At 50.3% G+C, this 13626-nt stretch overlaps 1 protein-coding gene across 9 annotated transcripts in view; it reads left to right on the top strand.

Annotated features, from left to right (window-relative positions):
- RAB11FIP4 (RAB11 family interacting protein 4) overlaps positions 1 to 13626 on the top strand; it is a 124978-nt gene that overhangs the window by 86569 nt on the left and 24783 nt on the right. Inside the window, exon 1 of one of the 9 annotated variants that reach the window (XM_068655371.1) lies at positions 5583 to 5758. The exons of 4 other annotated variants lie outside the window; for them this stretch is intronic. The gene's annotated coding sequence lies outside the window, so the exon portion shown is untranslated. Of the gene's footprint in view, positions 1 to 5582; positions 5759 to 5920; positions 6048 to 6083; positions 6513 to 6720; positions 6744 to 11098; positions 11608 to 13626 lie in introns of those variants that run through there. 4 more of the 9 variants (XM_068655366.1, XM_068655369.1, XM_068655365.1 and 1 more) reach the window with 4 other exon arrangements.

Genomic DNA, 13626 nt, shown 5'->3' with positions numbered 1-13626 from the left:
TTCTGTTATTGATTGCCATGGTCTCTGCTTCATTGAGACCACATGGTCCACTTTGTTTTTATAGCTGCCTTTTATTAAAAGTGACAAAGGTATCAACGTTTGAAAAGATGAGTCCTGAGAGTCCCCTGGGCAGCATTTTCGTGGTGTAAAGTGATACTGGCACATTTGATCCGCAGATGCTTTTAACACACTAATAAAACAAAAGCCATGCTTCCCAGGGTGGTCTTCTGCACTACAAAGCGCTCGGCATTTGTCCTGGCTTGGCCAGGCCCCAAGAAACGCAGAGAAACTGCAGTTCCTCTTACCTTAAACTATCTATGCTCTCAGGATTTGGTCCTGTGTTATGGACTGTAGTGAAAAATTAATCTGTGTATAATTTTTTGAGGTATATTATGCTGTTTCACAGAAGACCCGTAAAGTCTTCACTTGGGTTATCTGTATTGTTCTTCAGTATTCCCGAGACCAGTGTTCAGCAAGCTTTCATCCTTATTTCTGGTGACCAGCATTTACCGCTCCTAAGCCTTTCCCATTCTTGTACTACCAGGCTTCCAAAGAAGCCAGTCAGAGCTCTGTTTGAACGTACAATCAGCAGCTTTTTGTTTTGGCATTGTATTTGAAGACACCTAAAAAAGATTAGATCTGAGACATTTCATATTAGGACCTATCATGAGTAGATATGCGTGACCTCAATCTGTCTGCGCAACAGCTCCTGATGTGCAAAATGGGAATACCATCTTCCCTCGTTTTGAAGAGGCTTTATGAAGATGAATTAATCTTTGCAAAGCACTCAGATGTCAAAGTGATGAACACCACAGAAAAGCTTGGGGGGAAATAAATAGTTGTGTGTGCAGAGCAAGCTGTTAGTAGTAGCCGTAAATAAGACATGAAGCTGCACTTTGATCAGAGAGACTAAAGCAGATATTGAATACTTGCTGATAAATTGAGCACCATCCAGCCTGTGTCCTGAACAAACGCAGAGCAGTGGGAGATAGCACGTGATCGTGTGATTAAAGACATGCAGCAACACACACAAGCAGTGGGACTGAAGTTGCACCCATGAGCTCAGTACAGGTTTTTCATTGCTTTAGGATGCTCTGTTCTGCAGCATCGCTGTTAGCCATGTGCCACGGGAGAAATAATAGCCTCTGGCAAGCATAAATTATTCCTGTCCTGTCCAGCTGATTCTTTTTATTTCCTTTTCTTCTTCGAAGTGGTTATATTATACAGAGTAGGGACTAAAAGCCAAAAAACATGTCACTAAAACATGCTCAGAGCAGCCTGCCTTTTACAGAGCAGCACAATCCAGCAGAGCATCACATCCATCAAGGGAGCTGTCAGATCCCACTGCCCCGGCCATGTCTCCAGGCTCGCCTCGCTCCTGGCCACTTGCTTGGCTTGGGTAAAAGAGCCAATGAAGTCTGCAGTCACTCTGGCCTCAGAGGAGCAGAGTTAATTTGCCACAGCACAGACAGCTGAGTAAATGTGTTTACATCTTTTTGGTGCAGCATGGAGCTGCTTGGCTCCACCTTGGTTTAAGCCCTGCAGTAGTTAAGGGGACGTTCAGGCTTTGCTTGCCGCCTGCTCTCATCTATGAGATGCCCACATCCAGGCCTTCATTCTGCACAGTTCTCCTGGCCCATTTCTAAAGCATATGGTACATATTTTTCCGTTGAATTTGCTCTCATAACTTGTTGTTTTATTTTATTATTATTGGGCATTTCGACAAAGGCTGAACAGAATAGATTGCGTGCCTGGCATGTTTTTTGTAATGCCTTTGACAAAGGTACTCTAATGTGGATTAACAGATGCTGTTATGAGGTGCCTTCAGAGCTTGATACGAAAAACCTAATGGTACAGCTGCAGTGATGAGCAAAAAATGAGCCCCCTTTTTGGAGGGGGCTGCATGTGCTGTTCCATTATCTGGCCTCTGGATTTGCACTTCTTGACTTACAGTCCCTCAGGCTTGTGGAGGAATGCAGAGAATCTGTCCCAGTACAGCCTCATTAAGCAAAGAAAATGTTAGCTACCAGTGTCAAAAAGGTTGCAAGCAGCTCATCTCTAGAGAGAGCGATGGATAAGTCCCCTGAAATGTCTTTATACTATAATTGCATGCAGTAGTTAGGTCCAACTTTGTTGTAGGCCCAAGGAATTGATGCTAATGGGCCCTCAGCCGGCCCCATCCTTCAGCGCTCTCCTCTGCGCAGAGACCTTCTGTTGCAAGCCCTTTGCTTGACCCGTGCTGTTTGATCTGCCCAGCTGCCTGCCATATTGGTGAGCACAGCACACAGGCAAGCACTCCGCTCCGATTAATGTTAACGGGGATCACGGGGAGAGCAGCCCCCCACGGTCTAACCTATGGTGTAGTCTAAAGAGCTGCTTCCTTACTAAAGTAAGCCTCTCTGCAGACACTTGGCGGGTTGTTTTTTGGGAGTGGGGGGTGAGCGGAGCCTGCTCCATGCAGAGCAATGTTCCCGTGCTGCTGGAGTATGGAGCCGACCTCCTCGCCTTGGCCAGGGATGCAGGGGTGGGGAGGGCAGAGGAGGAATGGCAGAGAGCTGAGAAAAGGCTCTGTCTGTGCTGTCCATGCTACCTTCTTCTTCCCCCCTCCTGCAGTCTTTGCTCAGCAGCTCCACACTTGTACTCCACATCCTGTCTTAGCCTCTGGACTTCCCCTCCAAAAATGTCATGGGAACAAATTGCAATGAGGAGAAGGTTCCTTCTGTGCTCACTCCGTCCCCTCTTCTCTGTCTCGAAGTCTGTCTTTGCATGTTCTGACTGTAAGATCTTTGGGGCAGGGACTGTGTGCTCCCTGTGTTTCTGCAGAGGTTGGCTTAATTAGGGAGTGTTCCGGGTTTGCTCTGCCATAATAAATGGGATTCATTATAATATTGCAGTAATTCACACCGGTCTCATTGCATTTGCTTCAAAGGAGGCACTCCAAAATCAGATTAGTAGATGAGATGAAGATCAGACCAACTGTAATTACTAGCCTGCAATATCTCATTTTCAAGCAGAGCACTTATCTGCAGTAGTAACTTGGCTGGATGTTATTGCAGGGGAAAAACACACACAAAAGGTATTTTTACAGAAGTGTCTGCAAAATATCCACCAATATTCATCACAAGGAGCGTGATGAAAGGCCCTTGAAGTGTGATTGGAGTTGCCAGTTTTCATGAGATAATTAAAATGTGGGTTTGGTCTATACGTTCTGGTGATCTCATTATCTTCATTATTAATTAGTCTCTGTTCTTCACATTTCAGCTCCAGTTTCTTGTCATTAGGGCGACTAGCCTGTGAGCGATGCGTTAGTGAGACTCAGAGGAAGGATTCTGCCTCTGGAACAGCAGAGGAGGTGCCAGCTTTTGTTCCAAACAGCTCCAAAAGAAAGTGAAGTGCTTTGTACAAGACCAGCAGGTTGCCCTGCTGCAATCCCTTTCAGCAGCGTGCCCTTCTCTGCATTTCCTGGCCAGAAGACACAGATTTCGGCAGGCACCCTGGTGTTCAGTGCTATTGGGATCATCACCACATGTGATTTAGGCACTTAGTTATTTAGCAATCTTCCTCTAATCCCCAGAAGATTAATATTTTGCCCAAATTTCCTCTGCATGCTTCTGCAAGCACCTACTTAATAAAGTTTTTATACAGTCATTTCTTAATAACAAGTGATTGTCTAAAAACTGCACATTTCCTGGGACCTTTACTGAGGAACACTTCAATCAATGAGACATTTATGCCTTCTCAATTATTACGGGGTGATAAATGCCAAAGCCCTGCCTGACATGCACAGTAGTGTTTTTGGTTGGTGTACGTACCAAACATTTGGACTCATATTCTTAACATCTCTATTGTAATAGTAGTTTCCAATTTGCTGCTTTATCTGTTAAAGATTTATTTCACATTTTGCTCATCACAAGTTATTGAAAATATGGCTGTGTTCACTAAATATTTTGCAAGTATCTGGAACCATTTCCCCGTGGGCTGTGATACTGCCTGATCAGTGCAACAGTTCAAACACTTCTTACATCTGTTGGGAAAGCATTAAAAATGTACTGAGCATGTGGTTGTTTTATTTATGTTATTTATTCAGCAGTGAATCCTTGCCATACAACCACCTCTTTCAGATTGAATACTGAGAGGAGACACAGATTTTAGAAGTGTCCTGTTTAAAAAGCAGTGATACAGTCCCCAGCTCTGTCTTGTAATAACGGCTTTCCCATTAAGTTAAATCAATGAGTAAAAAGAGGGCTGGGAGGACTTTTTGATCCCCGTTGCACCGTTCCTCACCAGGACTAACTCAGTTAAACCAGGTAAGCTGCATAAATGGCTGTGAAATCAGAATACAATTGCTGTTCCTTTTAAATGTCACTCAGAAAAAAAGCCATTGTGAAGAACAACGCGCCCTTCAGGTTCTCCGGAGTTATTTTGTCATACTGTGTGCTTAAAGACAGGGCTTTGTAATCCAGGCGTTGGGCTTTGCAGACAATCAGGAGACAGGCATTTAACAGCTGTACGGACCGATCCCCAGCAAGATGCACAGTACGTGGTGCAGTTTCTCAGGAAGGGTCTTGCTTTGCAGTGCACACTTGTATTACGGCGCTGGTCGGGCAGGTGCTGTGGAGTTGCATTGAGCCATTTGCACAAACCTGATTCTTTGTCCTGCCGGTGAGCAGGCTCTCTGGGAACACAAGCACAAAGGCTTGATCCTGCCCTGCTGTAAGCCTCTTGTTTCGTGGGCAGTGGTATGGATTGTGCCTCCTGGAGCTGTGGTGCTGTTGGTAATGTACATGTAATTCAGGCTCCAGAGCCACTCTGCAGCTGCTGGGAGTCCTGCTGGGTCCCACATGCTTTTTTTCTTATTTTTTATTATTAAACAATATTTTACATTTAGAAGTCTCTGGGTGTGATGGAGATGAGGACAGGCTCCGGCAGTACCTGGGGCAAGAGATGCGAAGCTGGGGCAGGCTGTGTGGGGCAGGCACCCGCTGCCCACTGCTTCTCCTTTCCTCACCCTCTGCTGCCGGTAACTCCTCTCCAGCAAGCCTTGCAGACGCTGTCCAGTAAAGCCCAAAAGATTTGAGGATGCAAGTGTCCCTGTTTAAGCACCATTGTCAGAGCGCACCCCCAGCAGCTCCCTGTGACTGTCACCCAAAGTTAACCTTAAAAACAGGGTTTGGAAAGTGGCAGCAGGGATGGGGCAGGAGATGCTGTCCTGTCCCAGTGCTGCTCTGGGTAGGGAAAGGTGTCTGTCTGTCTGCTCGCTCAGTGGGACAGGCTTTTGTCATACATCATGCTCTGGTGGCAGCTGTGACACTCAGTGTGGCTGCAGCCTGGCTCCTTGAAAGAGGTTTTGCAGAAAATGTTTATTTACACCCCTCGCCTCTGGCTGTGAGGCCTCTGCTGCAAACCCCCAGAAGTGTTTGCAGCCCACACGGTTCTCGTGAGATGTGGTGAAAAAGGAAGTTACAAAACTTCTCCAAAGTGAAGCAAATTTCAAAGAACGAAGTCTGCGAGTGCGCTCAGCCTTCTTGGTTTGTTCTTTGTCTGATAACCGAAGGGATAAAGTCAGGGACAAACAAACAGCACCTCCTCGCAGGACCTGCTTTGCTTTGCAGCTCGGAGGATGCTTTTGAGCGGCACCACCATCCTGTGGGGCACCCCGGGAGGAACCGAGTCCGACAACGGGACGTGATCCGCGACCGCTTCACGGGCAGCAGGGCCAGAGGGCACGGCGGGAGTGGGCAAACGGAGCCCGGCAGGGGTAGGGGCCGTGCTAAAGGCAGCGGGAGCTGGGCACCGCAATACGGCCACAGCTTTGGGCAGGGCGCCGGGACACGGCCCCACAGCGTGAGGGGACCGGGCCCGGGGCCTGCGGGGCCCCCGGTACCGAGCGGCGCCGCCGCTCCCCTCCCGGGGTCGCCCAGCAACGGCGGGGCCGGGCCGGGCGCGGGGCCGCCCCTCGGCGGGGCGGGGCTGGGGCTGGGGCTGGGGCTGGGCCGGGGCTGCCGGGCCAGGTGCGGGCGGCGGCGGAACGGGACGGAGCCGAGCGGGTAAGGGGAGGGAAGGCAAGGGAAGGCAAGGCGGGGGGCTCGGCGCTGTCGGGCACACCGGGAGCCCGTCACCGGGGCTGCAGCAGCCGGCTCCGTGCCGGGGGTTTCGCACCGCGCCCGGGGGTGGCAGCATCCGTGCCCTCTGCCCGGCCCTGGGGCCGCTGCTGCCTCCCCAGCCTTTTTTATCGCTTGCACGGGGCTGGGGCTCGCTGCAGAGCTGTGGGGAGTGGTGGTGAGCCCGTGGGTGGCCGTGCTGGAGGGGCCCTGCGCCGTCCCGGTGTTCCTGCCGGCGGTGTGCTCGGCTCTGGTTGCCGCTGCAGGACGCTCTCCGCACCGAGCCCTGGTCCTCAGCGCCGTGTGCTGGCTCCGGGGGTTGCCCGCAGCCCCCGAGCAGCACCCGGGCTGCTCCTGCCTCGACCCACGGAGCCCGGCGGCTCGGGGCCTGCGCCGCACACGCTTGGCAGGGTAAGAGAGCGTTTCATGGGCAGAGACCGTCCTCTGGAGCTCTGGGTGAGGAGCACAGGAGATGCCAGCAGGTCTTGGTCCGGATTTGGGTACATCCTCTTCGACAGCAGTGGGATGTTGGCCCTCCTGTCCTGGGAGGAAGCCACCTGTGGTGTCAGTCCTGGGGTGGCAGCGCCGCGTTGCTGCTCTGGTAACAGCGGTGATCGTCGTCTGTTCCTGCAGGTTCACACGGTTAGTGGCTTTTGGGGGCACAAACAACAGTTTCTCTGGGAGAAACCTCCTGGTACTTGGCTGCTGTTAAAGAGGCAGGATGGATGGGGGAGTGCTCTGAAACAGGTTGAGAGTTGGTGCCCAGAATGTGGGCTTTGTGGTACCTGGGTTCAAGCCCTTACACCAGCAGAATTTGGGGTTCTTTCAGTCCCTTTTGATGTATTACTGTAGCTGCTCCCGTTAAAAACGGGCTTTCTCCTGTCAGGTGGTGACAGCGTGGGGTTGCTCATTGCTGATAGCAGTGGATTGCCCTCCCCTGGTTGTTCCTTGGTCCTGAGCATAGCTCCGGGATGAAATGGGATCTTGGTGGCGATGTGAGGGGCTTTCTGCCTATGGCCCTGCTGATTTCTGGGGTGGGTGGAACAGCACAGCGTCCTCCCCGGAGATGTCCAGTAGTGTGGAATATTGCTCACAATGGGTAAGGGAGGTTGTGGTTGTTTGGCAGTGGCTGCCCAGACTGAGGAGCTTGAGCTGTTCCCATGCTAGACGTGGTAGCCGTTAAGCAGTTTAAAAGCCTCTTTGAACAGGCTTCTTTCAACTTTGTCACTAGCAGAAGGGCTGCAAATGGCAGCAAGTCTCCAAGAAGGCACCTGACGTGCAGATGCTTCTCAGCAGCGGTTGCCGTGCCGGGGCTCTCAGCCATGTGCAGAGGCTGCAAAGCAAAACGCTCCCCATGCCAAAACAGCAAGGGGAATGGGATAGCTTTGCTTCGGTTACTGATTAACCAGGCTGGTTGCATGTGTGGGAGCACACCTTAGCTAAACTTTTTGGGTCTTGTGAATACAGTGTCTAGTGAAATATTTGAAGTGGTTCTCAAACATAATCATGGGTTGCTGCTGAGTTATCTGCTGTCCTGGTTCTGATGTTCTCAAGTGTTTGCTGTGTTTTGGCAGCTGACCCCTGAAATTCTGAAGTGTAGCATAATAATAATCTAATTCCTGTTGTTGTTGCCATAGTCATTTTGGTTGGTGGCTGCTCTGAACGTGAGACAGGCTCTGTAAGTACTTCCTGACAGCCTAACACGGCGTTTGGGGCACGATGTTGCAGCTCCTAGCGCTGGTTAGTAGCGGGGGTCTTTTGCTACGGCTCTGCTTTGAGTCTTGTTTTCAGTGTGCAAACTAATGTTGTTAGCAATTATTTCTTCTTGGATCCTGTCTGCTTGGTCTGTGCGGTTCATGAGTAGAAACATCCCATGCCTGTGCAGAGCTGCAAACTACAATAAGCTGTGCTTTGTGCTTTTCCGTATTTTACCATATAAGTGAAAAAACACAGCCTGATGGATGTGCCAGAGTTGGTGATTGCTGGGATATTAACTTGTTTGTCATGTTTCAAGCACTGTGATGTGCTTGGCAGACTTCAAAAAAAAAAAAAAACAAAAAAAAAAACAACAATAAAGTGAAGCCCATCTACAAATAAAGATAACTCACTTCATTATAAGAAAACGAAAGAGCAGGTGAGTGAGTCTGTCTTTTATTTCTTTTATTTTATTTATATATATATATATATATATATATAAAGCCTTTTATATACAGAGGGGGACTGAACGTTTTTCAAGTTCAGTACTTGCAAGCTTTGCTGCATAAAGGCTGCAGTTCCAGTTCTTCCTGCAACAAAGGCTCCCTAACCCATGGTTTGCTCAGCCACCAGCTGAAGAGCAGCCAAGGTCCTGGAGCTCTTCCTCCTCAGAAAGGAGAGCTCTTCAGAGCTTCTCTGGTATTTCTTAAACACAGAGTGAGCTAGTTTCTGGGCTTGTCTGTATTCAGACTGACCAATGGGCTCTGGGAAGTGTTTCCATATAAGCTAGAGCAAAGCCACATCCTTAATGCTTTCCCTCTGTTTGCCAACATAAACTACTCATTAGCAAGCATGGCTGGATTTCTTACTGTGCTGTGGGAGCTTGGGATGTTTCTCCACCCCTTGGGACCTGAAATTGCTCCCATTCCACCTCTCTATACACTGCAGTGTAACCTAACCCGACTGGGTGGGAAGGCAGAAATATGATTTGTGAGGCAAAAATCCTAATTTTGTTGTTTATCTTCCAATGGCTTTATTTCCCTGGGTTTCCTGGAGGCCAGACTTGCAGCAGTATAGAAAAGAAACACAAACAGTGTAGTTTTCAAGTTCTTTGGGGAAAGAGATTTTGACCGGGGCTCCTGTAAAAGCTTAAAAGTAGGTAGAGGTGTCAGTGCCTGGGACAGCGAGCTTCCTCCTGTCCTTCGTGCAGTGCCTAATGTGGCTCCTGGAGGGCTTTTTCCCTCCTCCTCACCCAGCAGTGGTGTGCAGCAGCACCAGGTCTGCTCCTGGAGCTCCTTACCCATGTGCCTGCAGCACCTGCAGGCAAGTATGATGCAAGTTTTTTGCTATTTACCATCTACCCAACTGGGTGACCTTGAGGCTTGTCAAGGAAAACAAGTACTGTGTGAGCTCAGCTGCCTCCTGAGCAGAAAACATCTACTTGCAAGGAGCATGCTGTAACTCCCAGACTCGGTTATTAAGGAACTGAACTGCAAAGCAACTACTTGTGCTAAAGACACTTCTGCGCAAGCAGCTTCCAGCTCTCTGACATAGCAGATGTGCTCACTTCTGGAATTGCTTCAAAATAGCCCAATCTGAGCTCACCTCTGACCCTGACTGCCTGTTAGCTGTGAGCTGCAGCTCCGCAGTGCCTGCGCACAAGGAGTGCTATGACCATGCCCTGCGGTTGGCCGCTTGGTGGCCTCTAATTCTGTCACCAACTATCCATGCCGGTGTTAACAGTAAGTGGCACGGATGGCAGTGTCCTGGTGCTGGCCTCACTGGCACCGTGGCTGCAGGGCAGGCCTGAGCATCAGCCCCAGAAATGGTCCCCAAGAAGAGCGTTGTGTGCTCCCTCCCGGTTACTGCTGTTCTGCCTTGGCAAATTGAGCTGCCTCATCTCAAGGCAGAGACTTCTCAAGAGGGCTAATTATGTCACGCTTATTACCTGCAGCGTGACAAATGCCATGAGCTGTTTCTGGAGGTGTAGAGCAGTGCTTCTCAAACCAGGGGCTGCAGCACCCTGCTGTGTGCTGCAGAGGTGGTGCTGAGTCCACCCCAGCTCCCATCAGCACGGAGCTGCCTTTGTCCCTGGGCTGGAGGTTTAAGGGGGGCTCCTGCTGTGGGCTGTCCCAGCAGGTAGCTCTGTTGGTGGGGCTGTGGCACCAGGCAGCAGGGGTTAGCAGCTTTCACAGGCAGCATTTCACACTAGAGATGTTACCAGGGACTTCTCTGGATGATTAGGTCTCATCCCTGCTCTTTCTGGAGTGGTTACTTTAGGACTTTCCAAGTGACGTTTGTGACAGTGACCAGCATACCAGCATGGTGCCACTTCACACTTCTGTTTTTTTGTCTGTGTGAAAAAGAATGAGAGCTGCCTTGCAGCCCGGAGCTAAAAGCACCCTGATGAGTATAGGAGCAAGGTGCCAAATGGTTTGGTGGTTTTGTTCTGAACTCTGCAGCTGATGTGCTGGCCCCATCCATGCTGAAGGTGGAGGGATTGTATTTCTGCTCCTAACGCTGCAGGCCGGGATGTTTTCTTCTGCAAAGGGACGCTCCCTGCTTTGAACCTGCAGCGAGGACTGATGAGCCTGTGATAGCCCAGCAGGGAGAAGCAGCCCAGGGAGCGATGGGCTGCAGCTTCAAAGTACTGGGAAAGAGCCTTTTTTATATTGGTTTCTTTGGAGGATCAAATTATCTGTCTGCTGAAGTCTTTTAATGTTAAGACTTCCAGAGCATTAGCGATGACCTGTGAAAAGGAGCGCTTGGATCTAGACCCTGTGTGTGGTGATGAGGGCTGGCACGTCTATTATGGCCAATTAACGTGACAGGTAGCGGAGTGTAAACAGTCCTGCCTCCTCCCAGCCTGGCTCCAGCCGCACGCTGCCCCTCTCCTCTCCTCGGCGGGGTGCATCAGCGTGGGCTTCCCACCCACTGCACAAAGCAGCCCTTCCCAGCCTCTGCTCATGTGGGTCAGTGTCAACAGCCCAGAGGCTGAAGCTCAGGCGTGCAGTCCGACCCTGCTGTCCATGAGTTGCACGGCTGTATGAGATCCTAATGTTACCTTACAGAGGCTGGCAGCACGCTGCAGCACATGCATGGCTTGCCCCAGCCTGGGCACAGCTCTCCAGGATGCTGTCCTGCACTCCATGCTAGATTTAGATCTCAAGAACAAATCTGCAAAAGAAATCCCTTGCAATGCCCACAGCAGGAGCACGTGAAGTTTTGCCTTAAATGGGGCTTCAAGTATCAGACTGGAGTAACTGAACAGCTGGGTGGAGCTATTGCAGCGAACAAACTGAGGGGTGGCCCTGAAGCAGCTTCTTATTTGAGCAGCTTAGTAAAACAGCCATCCTCTGCACTCTGATGTTGAGCCCTCTGAGAGGTGTCAAACCCCCAGCTATTTGGGGAAACGTGCAGCTCTTTGCACGCCGCAGCAGGAGGCGTGGGGCTGCCCCAAGCCTTGTGCTCGGCCACAGCCGCGTGGGCGAGAGTCGGCAGCTTCCTCGGGGGCGCCGGCGCAGCAGCATGGTCTGATGTAGCGCTGTGGCATTTTCCTCTACGTAGTTTGTCCCCTTCCCAGTCAGATCGAGGGATGTGTCGGCACCTCCCAGCCTCTGCCCAAGTGCTGAAAGGGAAATAGGCTGGGGGAGGAACCTGTGCTTCAGTTATAGCCAACGTCAAGTAAATACGCAACCGTTTGTATGGGAGTGGTGTGCTTCTAGATTCGTTGGTGAGAAACACCTCACGCCCTTCTTCCTTACCTGGTGATTAGAAGAACGTTCCCAATGCAGTGGCTGCTTACATAGAGGTGAGTGCCTGGGACTTTCTCCGTGGTGGATGGGTGACGGTAAGTAGTATTTTCTCTGAGCCTGGCACACTTCTATGTGGTACCTCTTCCCTTCCAGCTCTGCTGGGGGACTTTTCCTGCGCTTCTGCTGGGAAGAAACTGGAAGAGGAGGGTGCAGGGACACCAGGCTTTCATCTGTCCCATGGCTAATGGATTCGACTTGGCCGAAGGGTGCAGGGGAGGGACACGGTCCTGGTGAGGGAAGCGCACGAGGCACTTATTTGTGGTGGTGTTTGTGGTGGTTCTGGCTCCTGCCAGTTGAATCGCCCAGTGGGGGGAGGCTTGGATCATCTCATCTTCCCTGCTGGCTCTGGAGCGGTGTGTGGGAGTCCATCAGAGGTGCTGGTGATTTGGCTGTGGTGGGAGCGGATTTTAACTGGGAAATTTTAGCCCATGGAAATCACCAGCTTCTGGCTCCTGCTACTGGTCGGGGTGGCTGTGTGAAGGCAGGCTGTGCTTACTCGTCTGGTTTCAATGCGGCCACACAATGGCCTCTCTCGAGGCAGGGAATTCATTAGTTACTGTGAAGTGGCCTCAGATCTTTGGGCAGCAGGTGCTTCTATAGAGCAAACTGTTGCTGAATATTCAGCAGTCGCTGTACGAGCGCCTGGCCTGCTGCCTGTGAAGCACTTGGAGGCATCTTGAGCATCCAGTTAAAGTGCAAAGGACTTGCTGCTTTAGTGCTACCCACAGTGTTGTTGTGTTGGTGCTGTTTTATTTTTTTAATGTGAATATTTCAAGATAATAAGCGCAACAATTTCATTTCTTTTGACTCAGCTGAGGAAGAAGGGAGCTGCCAGGAGAACAAGAAGCACAGTGATTCATATTCAGGGCGTCAGATCTGCTTTCTCCTTCTGGTTTCAGGTTATGCATGTGCACTCGGAGCAAGTGACTCAGGACAGAGGTGTCTCCTAAACTTTAACATACTGCTTAGGTTCACACCAGCTCTTTTAAGGCTAGCTGAATAATGTTGGGTCTTGCCAAGCTCTAATTTGGGACATGAAATCCTGTAGGTACCTACACATGAAGGAGTAAATTGAGACCGTAAGTGGTGCGTTTGGCCTCTTTAAGGAGGAGTTTTGTTCCCTTAGGTGTGGTCTGTAAACAGCTTGTGCTAGCTGGCAGCACTGAAACTAGGTGCTGTGAGAACCTGTGATCGCTGAACAATTGTCCCTGTAAATGTCTTGCAGCCTTAGTCAGCAAAGCGTGGATGCCGGTGTATTGTTGGTAGTGACATGCCCCGCTTGTGACTTCTCATACAAGAGGCTTTCTTAACCTGTTGTACTTGCTTTAAAGGTTATTCTTCTGCTGGTAATTTAGGCCACAGAAGGAAAACTTCCTATGGCCGCATACCTGTGTAACGGGGACAGCTGCACTTAAGGCTGGTTTCACCAAGCAAGCCACGTCCCCTGCTTTACAGGATTTCTGTGCACATCAGAGAGATCCTCATGCCTGGAAACCCCATGTTATTACTGGTGGTTCTTCGTCTTGATCTCCGAATACTTAATAGCTGAGCATATAGATTGTACCCACAGAAAATGATAACGTAGGTTTCAGCCCCACAGTGGCTGTTTCTGGTCCATGTTGTGCACGGCTTGCTGAAGCAAGGACCTCAAGCACCTAGATGTAAATCAGCTGGAGCTGAGCCTTCCTGGCAGGGCTGCGTTTTGTCATGCTGCTCACCTCAGAAGGGCTGGGTGTGTGCCCAAGCAGGGGCCCTCAGTGCTTTGGCTGCCAGGTACTCAGAGAGGGCCAGTACTAGGAGGAGGTACGAGGAGGGCTGGCTTCCAGGAGGGCTTCCAAGGCAGGCAGTGAGGCATTTCACTGGCTGTAAAGCAGGTGTTCGGGCTTAGATGGGTCACTGCCTCAAATAACTTTTCTTTTTCTTTCTCTTTTTCTTTTTATTTTTTTATTTTTTCCATGGGGCTCAGAAGTAAATGTTTAGGAGCAGAATGATAAGGCTTTGAAAAAGAAAGGATG

Source organism: Anas acuta, chromosome 18 (assembly GCF_963932015.1).
Source record: "Anas acuta chromosome 18, bAnaAcu1.1, whole genome shotgun sequence".
Classification (NCBI taxonomy): domain Eukaryota; kingdom Metazoa; phylum Chordata; class Aves; order Anseriformes; family Anatidae; genus Anas; species Anas acuta.
This window is presented reverse-complemented; position numbering and strand designations above follow the sequence as displayed.